The following is a 25,095-nucleotide window of genomic DNA, read 5'->3' on the forward strand; positions in this document are numbered from 1 at the left end:
CTAGAAACTCCACAACTAGAAACTCCACAACATGAAACACCACAATTAGATACTCCGCAACTACTAATTTCACAACTAGAAACTCCACAACTACAAACTCCGCAACTAGAAACTCCACAACTAGAAACTCCACAACTAGAAACTGAACAACCAGAAACTCCGCAACTAAAACTCCACAACTAGAAACTCCGCAACTACAGACTCCGCAACTAGAAAACTCCGCAACTAGAAACTCCACAACAAGGAACTCCACATTTAGACACTCCGCAACTAGGAACTCTACAACTTCAAAATCCACGACGAAAAACTTCACAACTTGAAACTCCACAAGTAGATACTCCACAACTATAAACTCCACAACTAGAAACTCTGCAACTAGAAACTCCGCAACTAGAAACTTCGCAACTAGAAACTTCACAAAGTAGATACTCCACAACTATAAACTCCACAACTAGAAACTCTGCAACTAGAAACTCCGAACTAGAAACTTCGCAACTAGAAACTTCACAGCTAGAAACTCCACAACTTGAGACTTCGCAACTAGAAACTCGGCAACTAGAAACTCAAGAACTGGAAAATCCAAAGCTAGAAACTCCACAACTAGAAACTCCACAACTAGAAACTCCACAACTAGAAACTCTACAGCTAGAAAGTCCGCAACTAGATACTCCACAACGACAAATTCCGCAACTAGAAACTCCACAACTAGAAACTTCGCAACTAGAAACTCCGCAAATAGAAATTCCACAATTAGAGACTCCATAACTAGAAACTCCACAACTAGAAACTCCACAACTACAGACTCCACAACTACAGACTCCACAACTAGATACTCCACAACTAGAAGTTCCACAACCAGAAACTCCACAACTAGAAACTCCGTAACTAAAATTTCCGCAACTAAAAACTCTGCAACTAGAAACTCCGCAACTAAAAATTCTTAACAAGAAACTCCACAACTTGAAACACCACAACCAGAGACTTCACAACTACAAATTCCACAACTAGAAACTCCACAACTTGAAACTCTGCAAGTAGAAACTTCGCAACTAGAAACTAACAGCTAGAAACTCCACAACTTGAGACTTCGCAACTAGAAACTCGGCAACTAGAAACTCAAGAACTTGAAAGTCCACAGCTAAAAACTCCGCAACTAGAAACTCCACAACTAGAGACTCCGCAACTAGAAACTCCACATCTTGAAACTCAGCAACTCGAAACTCTGCAACTAGAAACTCCGCAACTGGAAAATCCTTAACTAGAAACTTCACAACTAGAGACTCCGCAACTAGAAACTCCACAATAAGAAATTCCACAACTAGAAACTCCCCTACTAGGAACTCTACAACTAGAGAGTGCACAAGTGGAGACTTCGCATTTACAAACTCCTCAGATAAAAACTACGCAACTAGAAACTCCACGACTAGAGAGTCAATAAGTAGAAACTCCACAGCTAGAATTTCAACAACTAGAAACCCCACAACTAGAAACTCCGCAACTAGGAACTCCGCAACTAGAAAATCTACAACTAGAAACTCGAAAACTAAAAACTCCAACTAGAAACTCTATAACTAGAAACTCCACAATAAGAAACTCCACAACTAGAAACTCCACAACTAGACACTGCACAACTGGAGACTTCACATTTAGAAACTCCTCAGATAGAAACTACACAACTAGAAACTCAACGACTAGAGAGTCCATAAGTAGAAACTCAACAGCTAGAATTTCAACAACTAGAAACCGCACAACTAGAAACTCCGCAACTAGGAACTCCGCAACTAGAAATTCTACAACTAGAAACTTGAAAACTAAAAACTCCAACTAGAAACTCCAACTAGAAACTCCAACTAGAAATTCCACAACTAGAAACTCTACAACTAGACACTTCGCAACTAGAAATTCCACAACTAGAGTCTCCACAACTAGAAAACTTCGCAACTTCAAACTCCACGACTAGACACTTCACAACTAAAACTCCACAACTAGAAACTCCTTGACTAGAAACTCCACAAATAGAAACTCCACAACTAGAAACTCCACAACTTGAGACTTTCCAACTAGAAACTCGGCAACTAGAAACTCAACAACTAGAAACTCCACAACTAGAAACTTCGCAACTAGAAACTCTACAACTAGAAACCCCACAACTAGAAACTCCGCAACTAGAAACTCCACAGCTAGAAAGTCCGCATTTAGAAACTCTGCAACTATAAACTCCGCAAATAGAAACTCCACAGCTAGAAACTCCACAACATGAAACACCACAATTAGATACTCCACAACTACTAATTCACAACTAGAAACTCCACAACTAGAAACTCCGCAACTAGAAACTCCACAATTAGAGATTCCACAACTAGAACCTCAAAACTACAGGCTCCACAACTGCAGACTTCACAACTAGAAACTCCACAACTAGACACTCCACAACCAGAAACTCCACAAGTAGAAACTCCACAACTAGACACTCCGCAACTAGGAACTCTACAACTTCAAAGTCCACAACGAGAAACTTCACAACTTGAAACTCCACAACTAGATACTCGTCAACTATAAACTCCAAAACTAGAAACTTCACAAGTAGAAACTCCACAACTTGAAACTCCGCAACTAGAAACTCCGCAACTAGAAACTCCGCAACTAGAAAACTCCGCAACTACAAACTCCGCAACTAGAAACTCCGCAACTAGAAACTCCACAGCTAGAAACTCCACAACTAGAGACTCCACAACTAAAACTCCACAACTAAAAACTCCATCACTAGAAACTCCACAAATAAAAACTCCACAACTAGAAACTCCACATCTTGAGACTTTGCAACTAGAAACTCGGCAACTAGAAACTCAACAACTAGAAACTCCACAACTAGAAACTCCACTACTAGAAACTCCACAACTTGGAATGCCACAACTAGATACTCCACAACTACAAATTACACAACTAGAAACTCCACAACTAGAAACTCTGCAACTAGAATTTCCACAACTAGAAACTCTACAGCTAAAAAGTCCGCAACTAGGTACTCCCCAACTACAAATTCCACAACTAGAAACTCCACAACTAGAAACTCCGCAACTAGGAACTCCACAGCTAGAGACTCCTTAACTAGAAACTCCACAACAAGAAACTCCACAACGACAGACTCCACAACTACAGACTCCACAACTAGAAACTCCACAACTAGAAACTCTACAAACAACCAGAAACTCCGCAACTAAAAACTCCACAACTATAAACTCCACAACTTGAAAAACCACGACTAGATACTCCACAACTACAAATTTCACAACTAGAAACTCCACAACTATAAACTCTGCAACTAGAAACTCCGCAACTAGAAACTTCGCAACTAGAAACTTCACAGCTAAAAACTCCACAACTTGAGACTTCGCAACTAGAAACTCGGCAACTAGAAGCTCAAGAACTGGAAACTCCACAGCTAGAAACTCCACAACTAGAAACTTCACAACTTGAGACTTCACAACTAGATATTCGGCAACTAGAAACTCAAGAACTGGAAACTCCATAGCTAAAAACTCCGCTACTAGAAACTCCGCAACTAGAAACTCCGCAACTAGAAACTCCACAACTAGAAATTCCACAGCTAGAGACTCCACAACTAGAAACTCCAAAACTAGAAACTCCGCAACTAGAAACCCGACAACTAAAAACTCCACAACTAGAAACTCCACACCTATAAATTCCACAACTTGAAACTTCACGACTGGAAGCTCCACAATTAAAAACTCCGCAACTAGAAACTGCACAGCTAGAAAGTCCGCAACTAGAAACTCTGCAACTAGAAACTCTGAAACTAGAAACTCCACTGCTAGAAACTCCACAACTAGAAACTCCACAACTAGAAACTCCACAACTACAGACTCCGCAACTAGAAAACTCCACAACTAGAAACTCCACAACTAGGAACTCCTAAACTAGAGATTCCACAACTAGATGCTCCACAACTACAGACCCCACAACTAGAAAATCCACAACTAAAACTCCACAACTACAAACTACACAACCAGAAACTCCGCATATAGAACCTCCACAACTAGAAACTCCCCAACTAAAAACTCCACAACAAGAAACTCCACAACTTGAAACACCACAACTAGATACTCCACAACTACAAATTCCACAACTAGAAATTCCGCAACTAGAAACTCCGCAACTAGAAATTCCACAACTAGAAACTCCACAACTAGAGACTCCACAACTACAGACTCCACATCTACAGACTTCACAACTAGAAACTCCACAACTAAAAACTCCACAACCAGAAACTCCACAAGTAGAAACACCACAACTAGAAACTCCGCAACTAAAAACTCCACAACTAGAAACTCCACAACTTGAAACACCACAACTAGATACCCCACAACTACAAATTCAACAACTAGAAACTCCACAACTAGAAACTCCACTAATAGAAACTCCACAACTTGAGACTTTCCAACTAGAAACTCGGCAACTAGAAGCTCAACAACTAGAAACTCCACAACTAGAAACTTCGCAACTAGAAACTCCACAACTAGAAACTCCACAACTAGAAACTCCGCAACTAGAAACTCCACAGCTAGAAAGTCCGCATTTAAAAACTCTGCAACTATAAACTCCGCAAATAGAAACTCCACAGCTAGAAACTCCACAACTAGAAACTCCACAACCAGAAACTGCACAACTAGAGACTCCGCAACCACAAACTCCACAGCTAGAAACTCCGCAACTTGAGACTTCGCAACTAGACACTCGGCCACTAGAATCTCAAGAACTGGAAACTCCACAGCTAGAAACTCCACAACTAGAAACTCCACAACATGAAACACCACAATTAGATACTCCGCAACTACTAATTTCACAACTAGAAACTCCACAACTACAAACTCCGCAACTAGAAACTCCACAACTAGAAACTCCACAACTAGAAACTAAACAACCAGAAACTCCGCAACTAAAACTCCACAACTAGAAACTCCGCAACTACAGACTCCGCAACTAGAAAACTCCGCAACTAGAAACTCCACAACAAGGAACTCCACATTTAGACACTCCGCAACTAGGAACTTTACAACTTCAAAATCCACGACGAAAAACTTCACAACTTGAAACTCCACAAGTAGATACTCCACAACTATAAACTCCACAACTAGAAACTCTGCAACTAGAAACTCCGCAACTAGAAACTTCGCAACTAGAAACTTCACAAAGTAGATACTCCACAACTATAAACTCCACAACTAGAAACTCTGCAACTAGAAACTCCGAACTAGAAACTTCGCAACTAGAAACTTCACAGCTAGAAACTCCACAACTTGAGACTTCGCAACTAGAAACTCGGCAACTAGAAACTCAAGAACTGGAAAATCCAAAGCTAGAAACTCCACAACTAGAAACTCCACAACTAGAAACTCCACAACTAGAAACTCTACAGCTAGAAAGTCCGCAACTAGATACTCCACAACGACAAATTCCGCAACTAGAAACTCCACAACTAGAAACTTCGCAACTAGAAACTCCGCAAATAGAAATTCCACAATTAGAGACTCCATAACTAGAAACTCCACAACTAGAAACTCCACAACTACAGACTCCACAACTACAGACTCCACAACTAGATACTCCACAACTAGAAGTTCCACAACCAGAAACTCCACAACTAGAAACTCCGTAACTAAAATTTCCGCAACTAAAAACTCTGCAACTAGAAACTCCGCAACTAAAAATTCTTAACAAGAAACTCCACAACTTGAAACACCACAACCAGAGACTTCACAACTACAAATTCCACAACTAGAAACTCCACAACTTGAAACTCTGCAAGTAGAAACTTCGCAACTAGAAACTAACAGCTAGAAACTCCACAACTTGAGACTTCGCAACTAGAAACTCGGCAACTAGAAACTCAAGAACTTGAAAGTCCACAGCTAAAAACTCCGCAACTAGAAACTCCACAACTAGAGACTCCGCAACTAGAAACTCCACATCTTGAAACTCAGCAACTCGAAACTCTGCAACTAGAAACTCCGCAACTGGAAAATCCTTAACTAGAAACTTCACAACTAGAGACTCCGCAACTAGAAACTCCACAATAAGAAATTCCACAACTAGAAACTCCCCTACTAGGAACTCTACAACTAGAGAGTGCACAAGTGGAGACTTCGCATTTACAAACTCCTCAGATAAAAACTACGCAACTAGAAACTCCACGACTAGAGAGTCAATAAGTAGAAACTCCACAGCTAGAATTTCAACAACTAGAAACCCCACAACTAGAAACTCCGCAACTAGGAACTCCGCAACTAGAAAATCTACAACTAGAAACTCGAAAACTAAAAACTCCAACTAGAAACTCTATAACTAGAAACTCCACAATAAGAAACTCCACAACTAGAAACTCCACAACTAGACACTGCACAACTGGAGACTTCACATTTAGAAACTCCTCAGATAGAAACTACACAACTAGAAACTCAACGACTAGAGAGTCCATAAGTAGAAACTCAACAGCTAGAATTTCAACAACTAGAAACCGCACAACTAGAAACTCCGCAACTAGGAACTCCGCAACTAGAAATTCTACAACTAGAAACTTGAAAACTAAAAACTCCAACTAGAAACTCCAACTAGAAACTCCAACTAGAAATTCCACAACTAGAAACTCTACAACTAGACACTTCGCAACTAGAAATTCCACAACTAGAGTCTCCACAACTAGAAAACTTCGCAACTTCAAACTCCACGACTAGACACTTCACAACTAAAACTCCACAACTAGAAACTCCTTGACTAGAAACTCCACAAATAGAAACTCCACAACTAGAAACTCCACAACTTGAGACTTTCCAACTAGAAACTCGGCAACTAGAAACTCAACAACTAGAAACTCCACAACTAGAAACTTCGCAACTAGAAACTCTACAACTAGAAACCCCACAACTAGAAACTCCGCAACTAGAAACTCCACAGCTAGAAAGTCCGCATTTAGAAACTCTGCAACTATAAACTCCGCAAATAGAAACTCCACAGCTAGAAACTCCACAACATGAAACACCACAATTAGATACTCCACAACTACTAATTCACAACTAGAAACTCCACAACTAGAAACTCCGCAACTAGAAACTCCACAATTAGAGATTCCACAACTAGAACCTCAAAACTACAGGCTCCACAACTGCAGACTTCACAACTAGAAACTCCACAACTAGACACTCCACAACCAGAAACTCCACAAGTAGAAACTCCACAACTAGACACTCCGCAACTAGGAACTCTACAACTTCAAAGTCCACAACGAGAAACTTCACAACTTGAAACTCCACAACTAGATACTCGTCAACTATAAACTCCAAAACTAGAAACTTCACAAGTAGAAACTCCACAACTTGAAACTCCGCAACTAGAAACTCCGCAACTAGAAACTCCGCAACTAGAAAACTCCGCAACTACAAACTCCGCAACTAGAAACTCCGCAACTAGAAACTCCACAGCTAGAAACTCCACAACTAGAGACTCCACAACTAAAACTCCACAACTAAAAACTCCATCACTAGAAACTCCACAAATAAAAACTCCACAACTAGAAACTCCACATCTTGAGACTTTGCAACTAGAAACTCGGCAACTAGAAACTCAACAACTAGAAACTCCACAACTAGAAACTCCACAACTAGAAACTCCACAACTTGGAATGCCACAACTAGATACTCCACAACTACAAATTACACAACTAGAAACTCCACAACTAGAAACTCTGCAACTAGAATTTCCACAACTAGAAACTCTACAGCTAAAAAGTCCGCATCTAGGTACTCCCCAACTACAAATTCCACAACTAGAAACTCCACAACTAGAAACTCCGCAACTAGGAACTCCACAGCTAGAGACTCCTTAACTAGAAACTCCACAACAAGAAACTCCACAACGACAGACTCCACAACTACAGACTCCACAACTAGAAACTCCACAACTAGAAACTCTACAAACAACCAGAAACTCCGCAACTAAAAACTCCACAACTATAAACTCCACAACTTGAAAAACCACGACTAGATACTCCACAACTACAAATTTCACAACTAGAAACTCCACAACTATAAACTCTGCAACTAGAAACTCCGCAACTAGAAACTTCGCAACTAGAAACTTCACAGCTAAAAACTCCACAACTTGAGACTTCGCAACTAGAAACTCGGCAACTAGAAGCTCAAGAACTGGAAACTCCACAGCTAGAAACTCCACAACTAGAAACTTCACAACTTGAGACTTCACAACTAGATATTCGGCAACTAGAAACTCAAGAACTGGAAACTCCATAGCTAAAAACTCCGCTACTAGAAACTCCGCAACTAGAAACTCCACAACTAGAAACTCCGCAACTAGAAATTCCACAGCTAGAGACTCCACAACTAGAAACTCCAAAACTAGAAACTCCGCAACTAGAAACCCGACAACTAAAAACTCCACAACTAGAAACTCCACACCTATAAATTCCACAACTTGAAACTTCACGACTGGAAGCTCCACAATTAAAAACTCCGCAACTAGAAACTGCACAGCTAGAAAGTCCGCAACTAGAAACTCTGCAACTAGAAACTCTGAAACTAGAAACTCCACTGCTAGAAACTCCACAACTAGAAACTCCACAACTAGAAACTCCACAACTACAGACTCCGCAACTAGAAAACTCCACAACTAGAAACTCCACAACTAGGAACTCCTAAACTAGAGATTCCACAACTAGATGCTCCACAACTACAGACCCCACAACTAGAAAATCCACAACTAAAACTCCACAACTAGAAACTACACAACCAGAAACTCCGCATATAGAACCTCCACAACTAGAAACTCCCCAACTAAAAACTCCACAACAAGAAACTCCACAACTTGAAACACCACAACTAGATACTCCACAACTACAAATTCCACAACTAGAAATTCCGCAACTAGAAACTCCGCAACTAGAAATTCCACAACTAGAAACTCCACAACTAGAGACTCCACAACTACAGACTCCACATCTACAGACTTCACAACTAGAAACTCCACAACTAAAAACTCCACAACCAGAAACTCCACAAGTAGAAACACCACAACTAGAAACTCCGCAACTAAAAACTCCACAACTAGAAACTCCACAACTTGAAACACCACAACTAGATACCCCACAACTACAAATTCAACAACTAGAAACTCCACAACTAGAAACTCCACTAATAGAAACTCCACAACTTGAGACTTTCCAACTAGAAACTCGGCAACTAGAAGCTCAACAACTAGAAACTCCACAACTAGAAACTTCGCAACTAGAAACTCCACAACTAGAAACTCCACAACTAGAAACTCCGCAACTAGAAACTCCACAGCTAGAAAGTCCGCATTTAAAAACTCTGCAACTATAAACTCCGCAAATAGAAACTCCACAGCTAGAAACTCCACAACTAGAAACTCCACAACCAGAAACTGCACAACTAGAGACTCCGCAACCACAAACTCCACAGCTAGAAACTCCGCAACTTGAGACTTCGCAACTAGACACTCGGCCACTAGAATCTCAAGAACTGGAAACTCCACAGCTAGAAACTCCACAACTAGAAACTCCACAACATGAAACACCACAATTAGATACTCCGCAACTACTAATTTCACAACTAGAAACTCCACAACTACAAACTCCGCAACTAGAAACTCCACAACTAGAAACTCCACAACTAGAAACTAAACAACCAGAAACTCCGCAACTAAAACTCCACAACTAGAAACTCCGCAACTACAGACTCCGCAACTAGAAAACTCCGCAACTAGAAACTCCACAACAAGGAACTCCACATTTAGACACTCCGCAACTAGGAACTTTACAACTTCAAAATCCACGACGAAAAACTTCACAACTTGAAACTCCACAAGTAGATACTCCACAACTATAAACTCCACAACTAGAAACTCTGCAACTAGAAACTCCGCAACTAGAAACTTCGCAACTAGAAACTTCACAAAGTAGATACTCCACAACTATAAACTCCACAACTAGAAACTCTGCAACTAGAAACTCCGAACTAGAAACTTCGCAACTAGAAACTTCACAGCTAGAAACTCCACAACTTGAGACTTCGCAACTAGAAACTCGGCAACTAGAAACTCAAGAACTGGAAAATCCAAAGCTAGAAACTCCACAACTAGAAACTCCACAACTAGAAACTCCACAACTAGAAACTCTACAGCTAGAAAGTCCGCAACTAGATACTCCACAACGACAAATTCCGCAACTAGAAACTCCACAACTAGAAACTTCGCAACTAGAAACTCCGCAAATAGAAATTCCACAATTAGAGACTCCATAACTAGAAACTCCACAACTAGAAACTCCACAACTACAGACTCCACAACTACAGACTCCACAACTAGATACTCCACAACTAGAAGTTCCACAACCAGAAACTCCACAACTAGAAACTCCGTAACTAAAATTTCCGCAACTAAAACTCCACAACTAGAAACTCCGCAACTACAGACTCCGCAACTAGAAAACTCCGCAACTAGAAACTCCACAACAAGGAACTCCACATTTAGACACTCCGCAACTAGGAACTTTACAACTTCAAAATCCACGACGAAAAACTTCACAACTTGAAACTCCACAAGTAGATACTCCACAACTATAAACTCCACAACTAGAAACTCTGCAACTAGAAACTCCGCAACTAGAAACTTCGCAACTAGAAACTTCACAAAGTAGATACTCCACAACTATAAACTCCACAACTAGAAACTCTGCAACTAGAAACTCCGAACTAGAAACTTCGCAACTAGAAACTTCACAGCTAGAAACTCCACAACTTGAGACTTCGCAACTAGAAACTCGGCAACTAGAAACTCAAGAACTGGAAAATCCAAAGCTAGAAACTCCACAACTAGAAACTCCACAACTAGAAACTCCACAACTAGAAACTCTACAGCTAGAAAGTCCGCAACTAGATACTCCACAACGACAAATTCCGCAACTAGAAACTCCACAACTAGAAACTTCGCAACTAGAAACTCCGCAAATAGAAATTCCACAATTAGAGACTCCATAACTAGAAACTCCACAACTAGAAACTCCACAACTACAGACTCCACAACTACAGACTCCACAACTAGATACTCCACAACTAGAAGTTCCACAACCAGAAACTCCACAACTAGAAACTCCGTAACTAAAATTTCCGCAACTAAAAACTCCACAACTAGAAACTCCACAACATCAAACACCACAACTAGATACCCCATAACTACAAATTCAACAACTAGAAACTCCACAACTAGAAACTCTGCAACTAGAAAATCCGCAACCAGAAACTTCGCAACTAGAAACTTCGCAGCTAGAAACTCCACAACTTGAGACTTCGCAACTAGAAACTCGGCAACTAAAAACTCAAGAACTGGAACCTCCACTGCTAGAATCTCGACAACTAGAAACTCCACAACTTGAAACACCACAACTAGATACTCCACAACTACAAATTCCACAACTAGAAACTCCGCAACTAGAAACTCCGCAAGTAGAAACTCCGCAACTAGGAACTCCACAACTAGAGATTCCACAACTAGAAACTCCACAACTACAGAGTAAACAACTTCAGACTCCACTAGAAAATCCACAACTAAAAACTCCACAACTATAAACTCCACAACTAGAAACTCCGCAACTATAAACTACACAACAAGAAACTCCACAACTAGAAACTCTGCAACTATAAACTCCACAACTAGAAACTCTACAGCTAGAAAGTCCACAACTAGATACTCCACAACTACAAATTCCACAACTAGAAACTCCACAACTATAAACTCCGCAACTAGAAACTCCGCAACTAGAAGCTCCACAACTAGAGACTCCACAACTAGAAACTCCACAACTAGAAACTCCACAACTACAGACTCCACAACTACAGACTCCACAACTACAGACTCCACAACTAGAAGCTCCACAACAAAAAACTCCACAACCAGAAACTCCGCAACTAGAAACTCCACAACCAGAAACTCCACAACCAGAAACTCTGCAACTAGAAACTCCGCAACTAAAAATTCTTAACAAGAAACTCCACAACTTGAAACACCACAACCAGAGACTCCACAACTACAAATTCCACAACTAGAAACTCCACAACTTGAAACTCTGCAAGTAGAAACTTCGCAACTAGGAACTAACAGCTAGAAACTCCACAACTTGAGACTTCGCAACTAGAAACTCGGCAACTAGAAACTCAAGAACTTGAAAGTCCACAGCTAAAAACTCCGCAACTAGAAACTCCACAACTAGAGACTCCGCCACTAGAAACTCCACATCTTGAAACTCAGCAACTCGAAACTCTGCAACTAGAAACTCCGCAACTGGAAAATCCTTAACTAGAAACTTCACAACTAGAGACTCCGCAACTAGAAACTCCACAATAAGAAATTCCACAACTAGAAACTCCACTACTAGGAACTCTACAACTAGAGAGTGCACAAGTGGAGACTTCGCATTTACAAACTCCTCAGATAAAAACTACGCAACTAGAAACTCCACGACTAGAGAGTCAATAAGTAGAAACTCCACAGCTAGAATTTCAACAACTAGAAACCCCACAACTAGAAACTCCGCAACTAGGAACTCCGCAACTAGAAAATCTACAACTAGAAACTCGAAAACTAAAAACTCCAACTAGAAACTCTATAACTAGAAACTCCACAATAAGAAACTCCACAACTAGAAACTCCACAACTAGAGACTGCGCAACTGGAGACTTCACATTTAGAAACTCCTCAGATAGAAACTACACAACTAGAAACTCAACGACTAGAGAGTCCATAAGTAGAAACTCCACAGCTAGAATTTCAACAACTAGAAACCGCACAACTAGAAACTCCGCAACTAGGAACTCCGCAACTAGAAAATCTACAACTAGAAACTTGAAAACTAAAAACTCCAACTAGAAACTCCAACTAGAATCTCCAACTAGAAATTCCACAACTAGAAACTCTACAACTAGACACTTCGCAACTAGAAATTCCACAGCTAGAGTCTCCACAACTAGAAAACTTCGCAACTTCAAACTCCACGACTAGACACTTCACAACTAAAACTCCACAACTAGAAACTCCTTGACTAGAAACTCCACAAATAGAAACTCCACAACTAGAAACTCCACAACTTGAGACTTTCCAACTAGAAACTCGGCAACTAGAAACTCAACAACTAGAAACTCCACAACTAGAAACTTCGCAACTAGAAACTCCACAACTAGAAACTCCACAACTAGAAACTCCGCAACTAGAAACTCCACAGCTAGAAAGTCCGCATTTAGAAACTCTGCAACTATAAACTCCGCAAATAGAAACTCCACAGCTAGAAACTCCACAACATGAAACACCACAATTAGATAATCCACAACTACTAATTCCACAACTAGAAACTCCACAACTAGAAACTCCGCAACTAGAAACTCCGCAACTAGAAACTCCACAATTAGAGATTCCACAACTAGAACCTCACAACTACAGGCTCCACAACTGCAGACTTCAAGACTAGAAACTCCACAACTAGACACTCCACAACCAGAAACTCCACAAGTAGAAACTCCACAACTAGACACTCCGCAACTAGGAACTCTACAACTTCAAAGTCCACAACGAGAAACATCACAACTTGAAACTCCACAACTAGATACTCGTCAACTATAAACTCCAAAACTAGAAACTTCCCAAGTAGAAACTCCACAACTTGAAACTCCGCAACTAGAAACTCCGCAACTAGAAACTCCGCAACTAGAAACTCCGCAACTAGAAACTCAAGAACTGGAAACTCCATAGCTAAAAACTCCGCTACTAGAAACTCCGCAACTAGAAACTCCGCAACTAGAAACTCCACAACTAGAAATTCCACAGCTAGACTCCACAACTAGAAACTCCAAAACTAGAAACTCCGCAACTAGAAACCCGACAACTAGAAACTCCACAACTAGAAACTCCACACCTATAAATTCCACAACTTGAAACTTCACGACTGGAAGCTCCACAATTAGAAACTCCGCAACTAGAAACTGCACAGCTAGAAAGTCCGCAACTAGAAACTCTGCAACTAGAAACTCTGAAACTAGAAACTCCACTGCTAGAAACTCCACAACTAGAAACTCCACAACTAGAAACTCCACAACTACAGACTCCACAACTTGAGACTTTCCAACTAGAAACTCGGCAACTAGAAGCTCAACAACTAGAAACTCCACAACTAGAAACTTCGCAACTAGAAACTCCACAACTAGAAACTCCGCAACTAGAAACTCCACAGCTAGAAAGTCCGCATTTAGAAACTCTGCAACTATAAACTCCGCAAATAGAAACTCCACAGCTAGAAACTCCACAACTAGAAACTCCACAACCAGAAACTGCACAACTAGAGACTCTGCAACTACAAACTCCACAGCTAGAAACTCCGCAACTTGAGACTCCACAACATGAAACACCACAATTAGATACTCCGCAACTACTAATTTCACAACTAGAAACTCCACAACTAGAAACTCCACAACTAGAAACTAAACAACCAGAAACTCCGCAACTAAAACTCCACAACTAGAAACTCCGCAACTACAGACTCCGCAACTAGAAAACTCCGCAATTAGAAACTCCACAACTAGGAACTCCACATTTAGACACTCCGCAACTAGGAACTCTACAACTTCAAAATCCACGACGAAAAACTTCACAACTTGAAACTCCACAAGTAGATACTCCACAACTATAAACTCCACAACTAGAAACTCTGCAACTAGAAACTCCGCAACTAGAAACTTCGCAACTAGAAACTTCACAGCTAGAAACTCCACAACTTGAGACTTCGCAACTAGAAACTCGGCAACTAGAAACTCAAGAACTGGAAAATCCAAAGCTAGAAACTCCACAACTAGAAACTCCACAACTAGAAACTCCACAACTAGAAACTCTACAGCTAGAAAGTCCGCAACTAGATACTCCACAACGACAAATTCCGCAACTAGAAACTCCACAACTAGAAACTTCGCAACTAGAAACTCCGCAAATAGAAATTCCACAATTAGAGACTCCATAACTAGAAACTCCACAACTAGAAACTCCACAACTACAGACTCCACAACTACAGACTCCACAACTAGATACTCCACAACTAGAAGTTCCACAACCAGAAACTCCACAACTAGAAACTCCGTAACTAAAATTTCCGCAACTAAAAACTCCACAACTAGAAACTCCACAACATCAAACACCACAACTAGATACCCCATAACTACAAATTCAACAACTAGAAACTCCACAACTAGAAACTCTGCAACTAGAAACTCCGCAACCAGAAACTTCGCAACTAGAAACTTCGCAGCTAGAAACTCCACAACTTGAGACTTCGCAACTAGAAACTCGGCAACTAAAAACTCAAGAACTGGAACCTCCACAGCTAGAATCTCGACAACTAGAAACTCCACAACTTGAAACACCACAACTAGATACTCCACAACTACAAATTCCACAACTAGAAACTCCGCAACTAGAAACTCCGCAAGTAGAAACTCCGCAACTAGGAACTCCACAACTAGAGATTCCACAACTAGAAACTCCACAACTACAGAGTAAACAACTTCAGACTCCACTAGAAAATCCACAACTAAAAACTCCACAACTATAAGCTCCACAACTAGAAACTCCGCAACTATAAACTACACAACAAGAAACTCCACAACTAGAAACTCTGCAACTAGAAACTCCACAACTAGAAACTCTACAGCTAGAAAGTCCACAACTAGATACTCCACAACTACAAATTCCACAACTAGAAACTCCACAACTATAAACTCCGCAACTAGAAACTCCGCAACTAGAAGCTCCACAACTAGAGACTCCACAACTAGAAACTCCACAACTAGAAACTCCACAACTACAGACTCCACAACTACAGACTCCACAACTACAGACTCCACAACTAGAAGCTCCACAACTAAAAACTCCACAACCAGAAACTCCGCAACTAGAAACTCCACAACTAGAAACTCCACAACCAGAAACTCTGCAACTAGAAACTCCGCAACTAAAAATTCTTAACAAGAAACTCCACAACTTGAAACACCACAACCAGAGACTCCACAACTACAAATTCCACAACTAGAAACTCCACAACTTGAAACTCTGCAACTAGAAACTTCGCAACTAGAAACTTCGCAACTAGAAACTAACAGCTAGAAACTCCACAACTTGAGACTTCGCAACTAGAAACTCGGCAACTAGAAACTCAAGAACTTGAAAGTCCACAGCTAAAAACTCCGCAACTAGAAACTCCACAACTAGAGACTCCGCAACTAGAAACTCCACATCTTGAAACTCAGCAACTCGAAACTCTGCAACTAGAAACTCCGCAACTGGAAAATCCTTAACTAGAAACTTCACAACTAGAGACTCCGCAACTAGAAACTCCACAATAAGAAATTCCACAACTAGAAACTCCACTACTAGAAACTCTACAACTAGAGAGTGCACAAGTGGAGACTTCGCATTTACAAACTCCTCAGATAAAAACTACGCAACTAGAAACTCCACGACAAGAGAGTCAATAAGTAGAAACTCCACAGCTAGAATTTCAACAACTAGAAACCCCACAACTAGAAACTCCGCAACTAGGAACTCCGCAACTAGAAAATCTACAACTAGAAACTCGAAAACTAAAAACTCCAACTAGAAACTCTATAACTAGAAACTCCACAATAAGAAACTCCACAACTAGAAACTCCACAACTAGAGACTGCGCAACTGGAGACTTCACATTTAGAAACTCCTCAGATAGAAACTGCACAACTAGAAACTCAACGACTAGAGAGTCCATAAGTAGAAACTCCACAGCTAGAATTTCAACAACTAGAAACCGCACAACTAGAAACTCCGCAACTAGGAACTCCGCAACTAGAAAATCTACAACTAGAAACTTGAAAACTAAAAACTCCTACTAGAAACTCCAACTAGAATCTCCAACTAGAAATTCCACAACTAGAAACTCTACAACTAGACACTTCGCAACTAGAAATTCCACAGCTAGAGTCTCCACAACTAGAAAACTTCGCAACTTCAAACTCCACGACTAGACACTTCACAACTAAAACTCCACAACTAGAAACTCCTTGACTAGAAACTCCACAAATAGAAACTCCACAACTAGAAACTCCACAACTTGAGACTTTCCAACTAGAAACTCGGCAACTAGAAACTCAACAACTAGAAACTCCACAACTAGAAACTTCGCAACTAGAAACTCCACAACTAGAAACTCCGCAACTAGAAACTCCACAGCTAGAAAGTCCGCATTTAGAAACTCTGCAACTATAAACTCCGCAAATAGAAACTCCACAGCTAGAAACTCCACAACATGAAACACCACAATTAGATAATCCACAACTACTAATTCCACAACTAGAAACTCCACAACTAGAAACTCCGCAACTAGAAACTCCGCAACTAGAAACTCCACAGTTAGAGATTCCACAACTAGAACCTAACAACTACAGGCTCCACAACTGCAGACTTCAAGACTAGAAACTCCACAACTAGACACTCCACAACCAGAAACTCCACAAGTAGAAACTCCACAACTAGACACTCCGCAACTAGGAACTCTACAACTTCAAAGTCCACAACGAGAAACATCACAACTTGAAACTCCACAACTAGATACTCGTCAACTATAAACTCCAAAACTAGAAACTTCACAAGTAGAAACTCCACAACTTGAAACTCCGCAACTAGAAACTCCGCAACTAGAAACTCCGCAACTAGAAACTCAAGAACTGGAAACTCCATAGCTAAAAACTCCGCTACTAGAAACTCCGCAACTAGAAACTCCGCAACTAGAAACTCCGCAACTAGAAACTCCACAGCTAGAAAGTCCGCATTTAGAAACTCTGCAACTATAAACTCCGCAAATAGAAACTCCACAGCTAGAAACTCCGCAACTTGAGACTTCGCAACTAGACACTCGGCAACTAGAATCTCAAGAACTGGAAACTCCACAGCTAGAAACTCCACAACTAGAAACTCCACAACATGAAACACCACAATTAGATACTCCGCAACTACTAATTTCACAACTAGAAACTCCACAACTACAAACTCCGCAACTAGAAACTCCACAACTAGAAACTCCACAACTAGAAACTAAACAACCAGAAACTCCGCAACTAAAACTCCACAACTAGAAACTCCGCAACTACAGACTCCGCAACTAGAAAACTCCGCAACTAGAAACTCCACAACTAGGAACTCCACATTTACACACTCCGCAACTAGGAACTCTACAACTAGAAACTCTGCAATTAGAAACTCCGCAACTAGAAACTTCGCAACTAGAAACTTCACAGCTAGAAACTCCACAACTTGAGACTTCGCAACTAGAAACTCGGCAACTAGAAACTCAAGAACTGGAAAATCCAAAGCTAGAAACTCCACAACTAGAAACTCCACAACTAGAAACTCCACAACTAGAAACTCTACAGCTAGAAAGTCCGCAACTAGATACTCCACAACGACAAATTCCGCAACTAGAAACTCCACAACTAGAAACTTCGCAACTAGAAACTCCGCAAATAGAAATTCCACAATTAGAGACTCCATAACTAGAAACTCCACAACTAGAAACTCCACAACTACAGACTCCACAACTACAGACTCCACAACTAGATACTCCACAACTAGAAGCTCCACAACTAAAAACTCCACAACCAGAAACTCCGCAACTAGAAACTCCACAACTAGAAACTCCACAACCAGAAACTCTGCAACTAGAAACTCCGCAACTAAAAATTCTTAACAAGAAACTCCACAACTTGAAACACCACAACCAGAGACTCCACAACTACAAATTCCACAACTAGAAACTCCACAACTTGAAACTCTGCAACTAGAAACTTCGCAACTAGAAACTTCGCAACTAGAAACTAACAGCTAGAAACTCCACAACTTGAGACTTCGCAACTAGAAACTCGGCAACTAGAAACTCAAGAATTTGAAAGTCCACAGCTAGAAACTTCGCAACTAGAAACTCCACAACTAGAGACTCCGCAACTAGAAACTCCTCATCTTGAAACTCAGCAACTCGAAACTCTGCAACTAGAAACTCCGCAACTGGAAAATCCTTAACTAGAAACTTCACAACTAGAGACTCCGCAACTAGAAACTCCACAATAAGAAATTCCACAACTAGAAACTCCACTACTAGAAACTCTACAACTAGAGAGTGCACAAGTGAAGACTTCGCATTTACAAACTCCTCAGATAAAAACTACGCAACTAGAAACTCCACGACTAGAGAGTCAATAAGTAGAAACTCCACAGCTAGAATTTCAACAACTAGAAACCCCACAACTAGAAACTCCGAAACTAGGAACTCCGCAACTAGAAAATCTACAACTAGAAACTCGAAAACTAAAAACTCCAACTAGAAACTCTATAACTAGAAACTCCACAATAAGAAACTCCACAACTAGAAACTCCACAACTAGAGACTGCACAACTGGAGACTTCACATTTAGAAACTCCTCAGATAGAAACTACACAACTAGAAACTCAACGACTAGAGAGTCCATAAGTAGAAACTCCACAGCTAGAAACTCCTTGACTAGAAACTCCACAAATAGAAACTCCACAACTAGAAACTCCACAACTAGAGACTTTCCAACTAGAAACTCGGCAACTAGAAACTCAACAACTAGAAACTCCACAACTAGAAACTTCGCAACTAGAAACTCCACAACTAGAAACTCCACAACTAGAAACTCCGCAACTAGAAACTCCACAGCTAGAAAGTCCGCATTTAGAAACTCTGCAACTATAAACTCCGCAAATAGAAACTCCACAGCTAGAAACTCCACAACATGAAACACCACAATTAGATAATCCACAACTACTAATTGCACAACTAGAAACTCCACAACTAGAAACTCCGCAACTAGAAACTCCGCAACTAGAAACTCCACAATTAGAGATTCCACAACTAGAACCTCACAACTACAGGCTCCACAACTGCAGACTTCAAGACTAGAAACTCCACAACTAGACACTCCACAACCAGAAACTCCACAAGTAGAAACTCCACAACTAGACACTCCGCAACTAGGAACTCTACAACTTCAAAGTCCACAACGAGAAACATCACAACTTGTAACTCCACAACTAGATATTCGTCAACTATAAACTCCAAAACTAGAAACTTCACAAGTAGAAACTCCACAACTTGAAACTCCGCAACTAGAAACTCCGCAACTAGAAACTCCGCAACTAGAAAACTCCGCAACTACAAACTCCGCAACTAGAAACTCCGCAACTAGAAACTCCACAGCTAGAAACTCCACTACTAGAAACTCCACAACGAGAGCCTCCACAACTAAAACTCCACAACTAAAAACTCCATGACTAGAAACTCCACAAATAAAAACTCCACAACTAGAAACTCCACATCTTGAGACTTTGCAACCAGAAACTCGGCAACTAGAAACTCAACAACTAGAAACTCCACAACTAGAAACTCCACAACTTGGAATGCCACAACTAGATACTCCACAACTACAAATTACACAGCTAGAAACTCCACAACTAGAAACTCTGCAACTAGAATTTCCACAACTAGAAACTCTACAGCTAAAAAGTCCGCAACTAGATACTCCACAACTACAAATTCCACAACTAGAAACTCCACAACTAGAAACTCCGCAACTAGGAACTCCACAGCTAGAGACTCCTTAACTAGAAACTCCACAACAAGAAACTCCACAACGACAGACTCCACAACTACAGACTCCACAACTAGAAACTCCACAACTAGAAACTCTACAAACAACCAGAAACTCCGCAACTAGAAACTCAACAACTAGAAACTCCGCAACTAAAACTCTACAACTATAAACTCCACAACTTGAAAAACCACGACTAGATACTCCTCAACTACAAATTTCACAACTAGAAACTCCACAACTATAAACTCTGCAACTAGAAACTCCGCAACTAGAAACTTCGCAACTAGAAACTTCACAGCTAGAAACTCCACAACTTGAGACTTCGCAACTAGAAACTCCGCAAATAGAAATTCCACAACTAGAGACTCCATAACTAGAAACTCCACAACTAGAAACTCCACAACTAGAAACTCCACAACTACAGACTCCACAACTAAAGACTCCACAACTAGATACTCCACAACTAGAAGTTCCACAACCAGAAACTCCACAACTAGAAACTCCGTAACTAAAATTTCCGCAACTAAAAACTCCACAACTAGAAACTCCACAACTAGAAACTCCACAACTACACACTCCACAACTACAGACTCCACAACTACAGACTCCACAACTAGAAGATCCACAACTAAAAACTCCACAACCAGAAACTCCGCAACTAGAAACTCCACAACTAGAAACTCCACAACCAGAAACTCTGCAACTAGAAACTCCGCAACTAAAAATTCTTAACAAGAAACTCCACAACTTGAAACACCACAACCAGAGACTCCACAACTACAAATTCCACAACTAGAAACTCCACAACTTGAAACTCTGCAACTAGAAACTTCGCAACTAGAAACTTCGCAACTAGAAACTAACAGCTAGAAACTCCACAACTTGAGACTTCGCAACTAGAAACTCGGCAACTAGAAACTCAAGAACTTGAAAGTCCACAGCTAGAAACTTCGCAACTAGAAACTCCACAACTAGAGACTCCGCAACTAGAAACTCCTCATCTTGAAACTCAGCAACTCGAAACTCTGCAACTAGAAACTCCGCAACTGGAAAATCCTTAACTAGAAACTTCACAACTAGAGACTCCGCAACTAGAAACTCCACAATAAGAAATTCCACAACTAGAAACTCCACTACTAGAAACTCTACAACTAGAGAGTGCACAAGTGAAGACTTCGCATTTACAAACTCCTCAGATAAAAACTACGCAACTAGAAACTCCACGACTAGAGAGTCAATAAGTAGAAACTCCACAGCTAGAATTTCAACAACTAGAAACCCCACAACTAGAAACTCCGAAACTAGGAACTCCGCAACTAGAAAATCTACAACTAGAAACTCGAAAACTAAAAACTGCAACTAGAAACTCTATAACTAGAAACTCCACAATAAGAAACTCCACAACTAGAAACTCCACAACTAGAGACTGCACAACTGGAGACTTCACATTTAGAAACTCCTCAGATAGAAACTACACAACTAGAAACTCAACGACTAGAGAGTCCATAAGTAGAAACTCCACAGCTAGAAACTCCTTGACTAGAAACTCCACAAATAGAAACTCCACAACTAGAAACTCCACAACTAGAGACTTTCCAACTAGAAACTCGGCAACTAGAAACTCAACAACTAGAAACTCCACAACTAGAAACTTCGCAACTAGAAACTCCACAACTAGAAACTCCACAACTAGAAACTCCGCAACTAGAAACTCCACAGCTAGAAAGTCCGCATTTAGAAACTCTGCAACTATAAACTCCGCAAATAGAAACTCCACAGCTAGAAACTCCACAACATGAAACACCACAATTAGATAATCCACAACTACTAATTCCACAACTAGAAACTCCACAACTAGAAACTCCGCAACTAGAAACTCCGCAACTAGAAACTCCACAATTAGAGATTCCACAACTAGAACCTCACAACTACAGGCTCCACAACTGCAGACTTCAAGACTAGAAACTCCACAACTAGACACTCCACAACCAGAAACTCCACAAGTAGAAACTCCACAACTAGACACTCCGCAACTAGGAACTCTACAACTTCAAAGTCCACAACGAGAAACATCACAACTTGAAACTCCACAACTAGATATTCGTCAACTATAAACTCCAAAACTAGAAACTTCACAAGTAGAAACTCCACAACTTGAAACTCCGCAACTAGAAACTCCGCAACTAGAAACTCCGCAACTAGAAAACTCCGCAACTACAAACTCCGCAACTAGAAACTCCGCAACTAGAAACTCCACAGCTAGAAACTCCACTACTAGAAACTCCACAACGAGAGCCTCCACAACTAAAACTCCACAACTAAAAACTCCATGACTAGAAACTCCACAAATAAAAACTCCACAACTAGAAACTCCACATCTTGAGACTTTGCAACCAGAAACTCGGCAACTAGAAACTCAACAACTAGAAACTCCACAACTAGAAACTCCACAACTTGGAATGCCACAACTAGATACTCCACAACTACAAATTACACAGCTAGAAACTCCACAACTAGAAACTCTGCAACTAGAATTTCCACAACTAGAAACTCTACAGCTAAAAAGTCCGCAACTAGATACTCCACAACTACAAATTCCACAACTAGAAACTCCACAACTAGAAACTCCGCAACTAGGAACTCCACAGCTAGAGACTCCTTAACTAGAAACTCCACAACAAGAAACTCCACAACGACAGACTCCACAACTACAGACTCCACAACTAGAAACTCCACAACTAGAAACTCTACAAACAACCAGAAACTCCGCAACTAGAAACTCAACAACTAGAAACTCCGCAACTAAAACTCTACAACTATAAACTCCACAACTTGAAAAACCACGACTAGATACTCCTCAACTACAAATTTCACAACTAGAAACTCCACAACTATAAACTCTGCAACTAGAAACTCCGCAACTAGAAACTTCGCAACTAGAAACTTCACAGCTAGAAACTCCACAACTTGAGACTTCGCAACTAGAAACTCCGCAAATAGAAATTCCACAACTAGAGACTCCATAACTAGAAACTCCACAACTAGAAACTCCACAACTAGAAACTCCACAACTACAGACTCCACAACTAAAGACTCCACAACTAGATACTCCACAACTAGAAGTTCCACAACCAGAAACTCCACAACTAGAAACTCCGTAACTAAAATTTCCGCAACTAAAAACTCCACAACTAGAAACTCCACAACATCAAACACCACAACTAGATACCCCATAGCTACAAATTCAACAACTAGAAACTCCACAACTAGAAACTCTGCAACTAAAAACTCCGCAACCAGAAACTTCGCAACTAGAAACTTCGCAGCTTGAAACTCCACAACTTGAGACTTCGCAACTAGAAACTCGGCAACTAAAAACTCAAGAACTGGAACCTCCACAGCTAGAATCTCGACAACTAGAAACTCCACAACTTGAAACACCACAACTAGATACTCCACAACTACAAATTCCACAACTAGAAACTCCGCAACTAGGAACTCCACAACTAGAAATTCCACAACTAGAAACTCCACAACTACAGACTAAACAACTTCAGACTCCACTAGAAAATCCACAACTAAAAACTCCACAACTAGAAACTCCACAACTAGAAATTCCGCAACTATAAACTCCACAACAAGAAACTCCACAACTAGAAACTCTGCAACTAGAAACTCCACAACTAGAAACTCTACAGCTAGAAAGTCCACAACTAGATACTCCACAACTACAAATTCCACAACTAGAAACTCCACAACTAGAAACTCTACAACTATAGAGTGCACAAGTGGAGACTTCGCATTTACAAACTCCTCAGATAAAAACTACGCAACTAGAAACTCAACGACTAGAGAGTCCATAAGTAGAAACTCCACAGCTAGAATTTCAACAACTAGAAACCGCACAACTAGAAACTCCGCAACTAGGTACTCCGAAACTAGAAAATCTACAACTACAAACTTGAAAACTAAAAACTCCAACTAGAAACTCCAACTAGAAATTCCACAACTAGAAACTCTACAACTAGACACTTCGCAACTAGAAATTCCACAACTAGAGTCTCCACAACTAGAAAACTTCGCAACTTCAAACTCCACGACTAGACACTTCACAACTAAAACTCCACAACTAGAAACTCCTTGACTAGAAACTCCACAAATAGAAACTCCACAACTAGAAACTCCACAACTTGAGACTTTCCAACTAGAAACTCGGCAACTAGAAACTCAACAACTAGAAACTCCACAACTAGAAACTTCGCAACTAGAAACTCCACGACTAGAAACTCCACAACTAGAAACTCCGCAACTAGAAACTCCA

Source organism: Rhipicephalus microplus, chromosome 6, assembly GCF_043290135.1.
Source record: "Rhipicephalus microplus isolate Deutch F79 chromosome 6, USDA_Rmic, whole genome shotgun sequence".
Classification (NCBI taxonomy): Eukaryota; Metazoa; Arthropoda; class Arachnida; order Ixodida; family Ixodidae; genus Rhipicephalus; species Rhipicephalus microplus.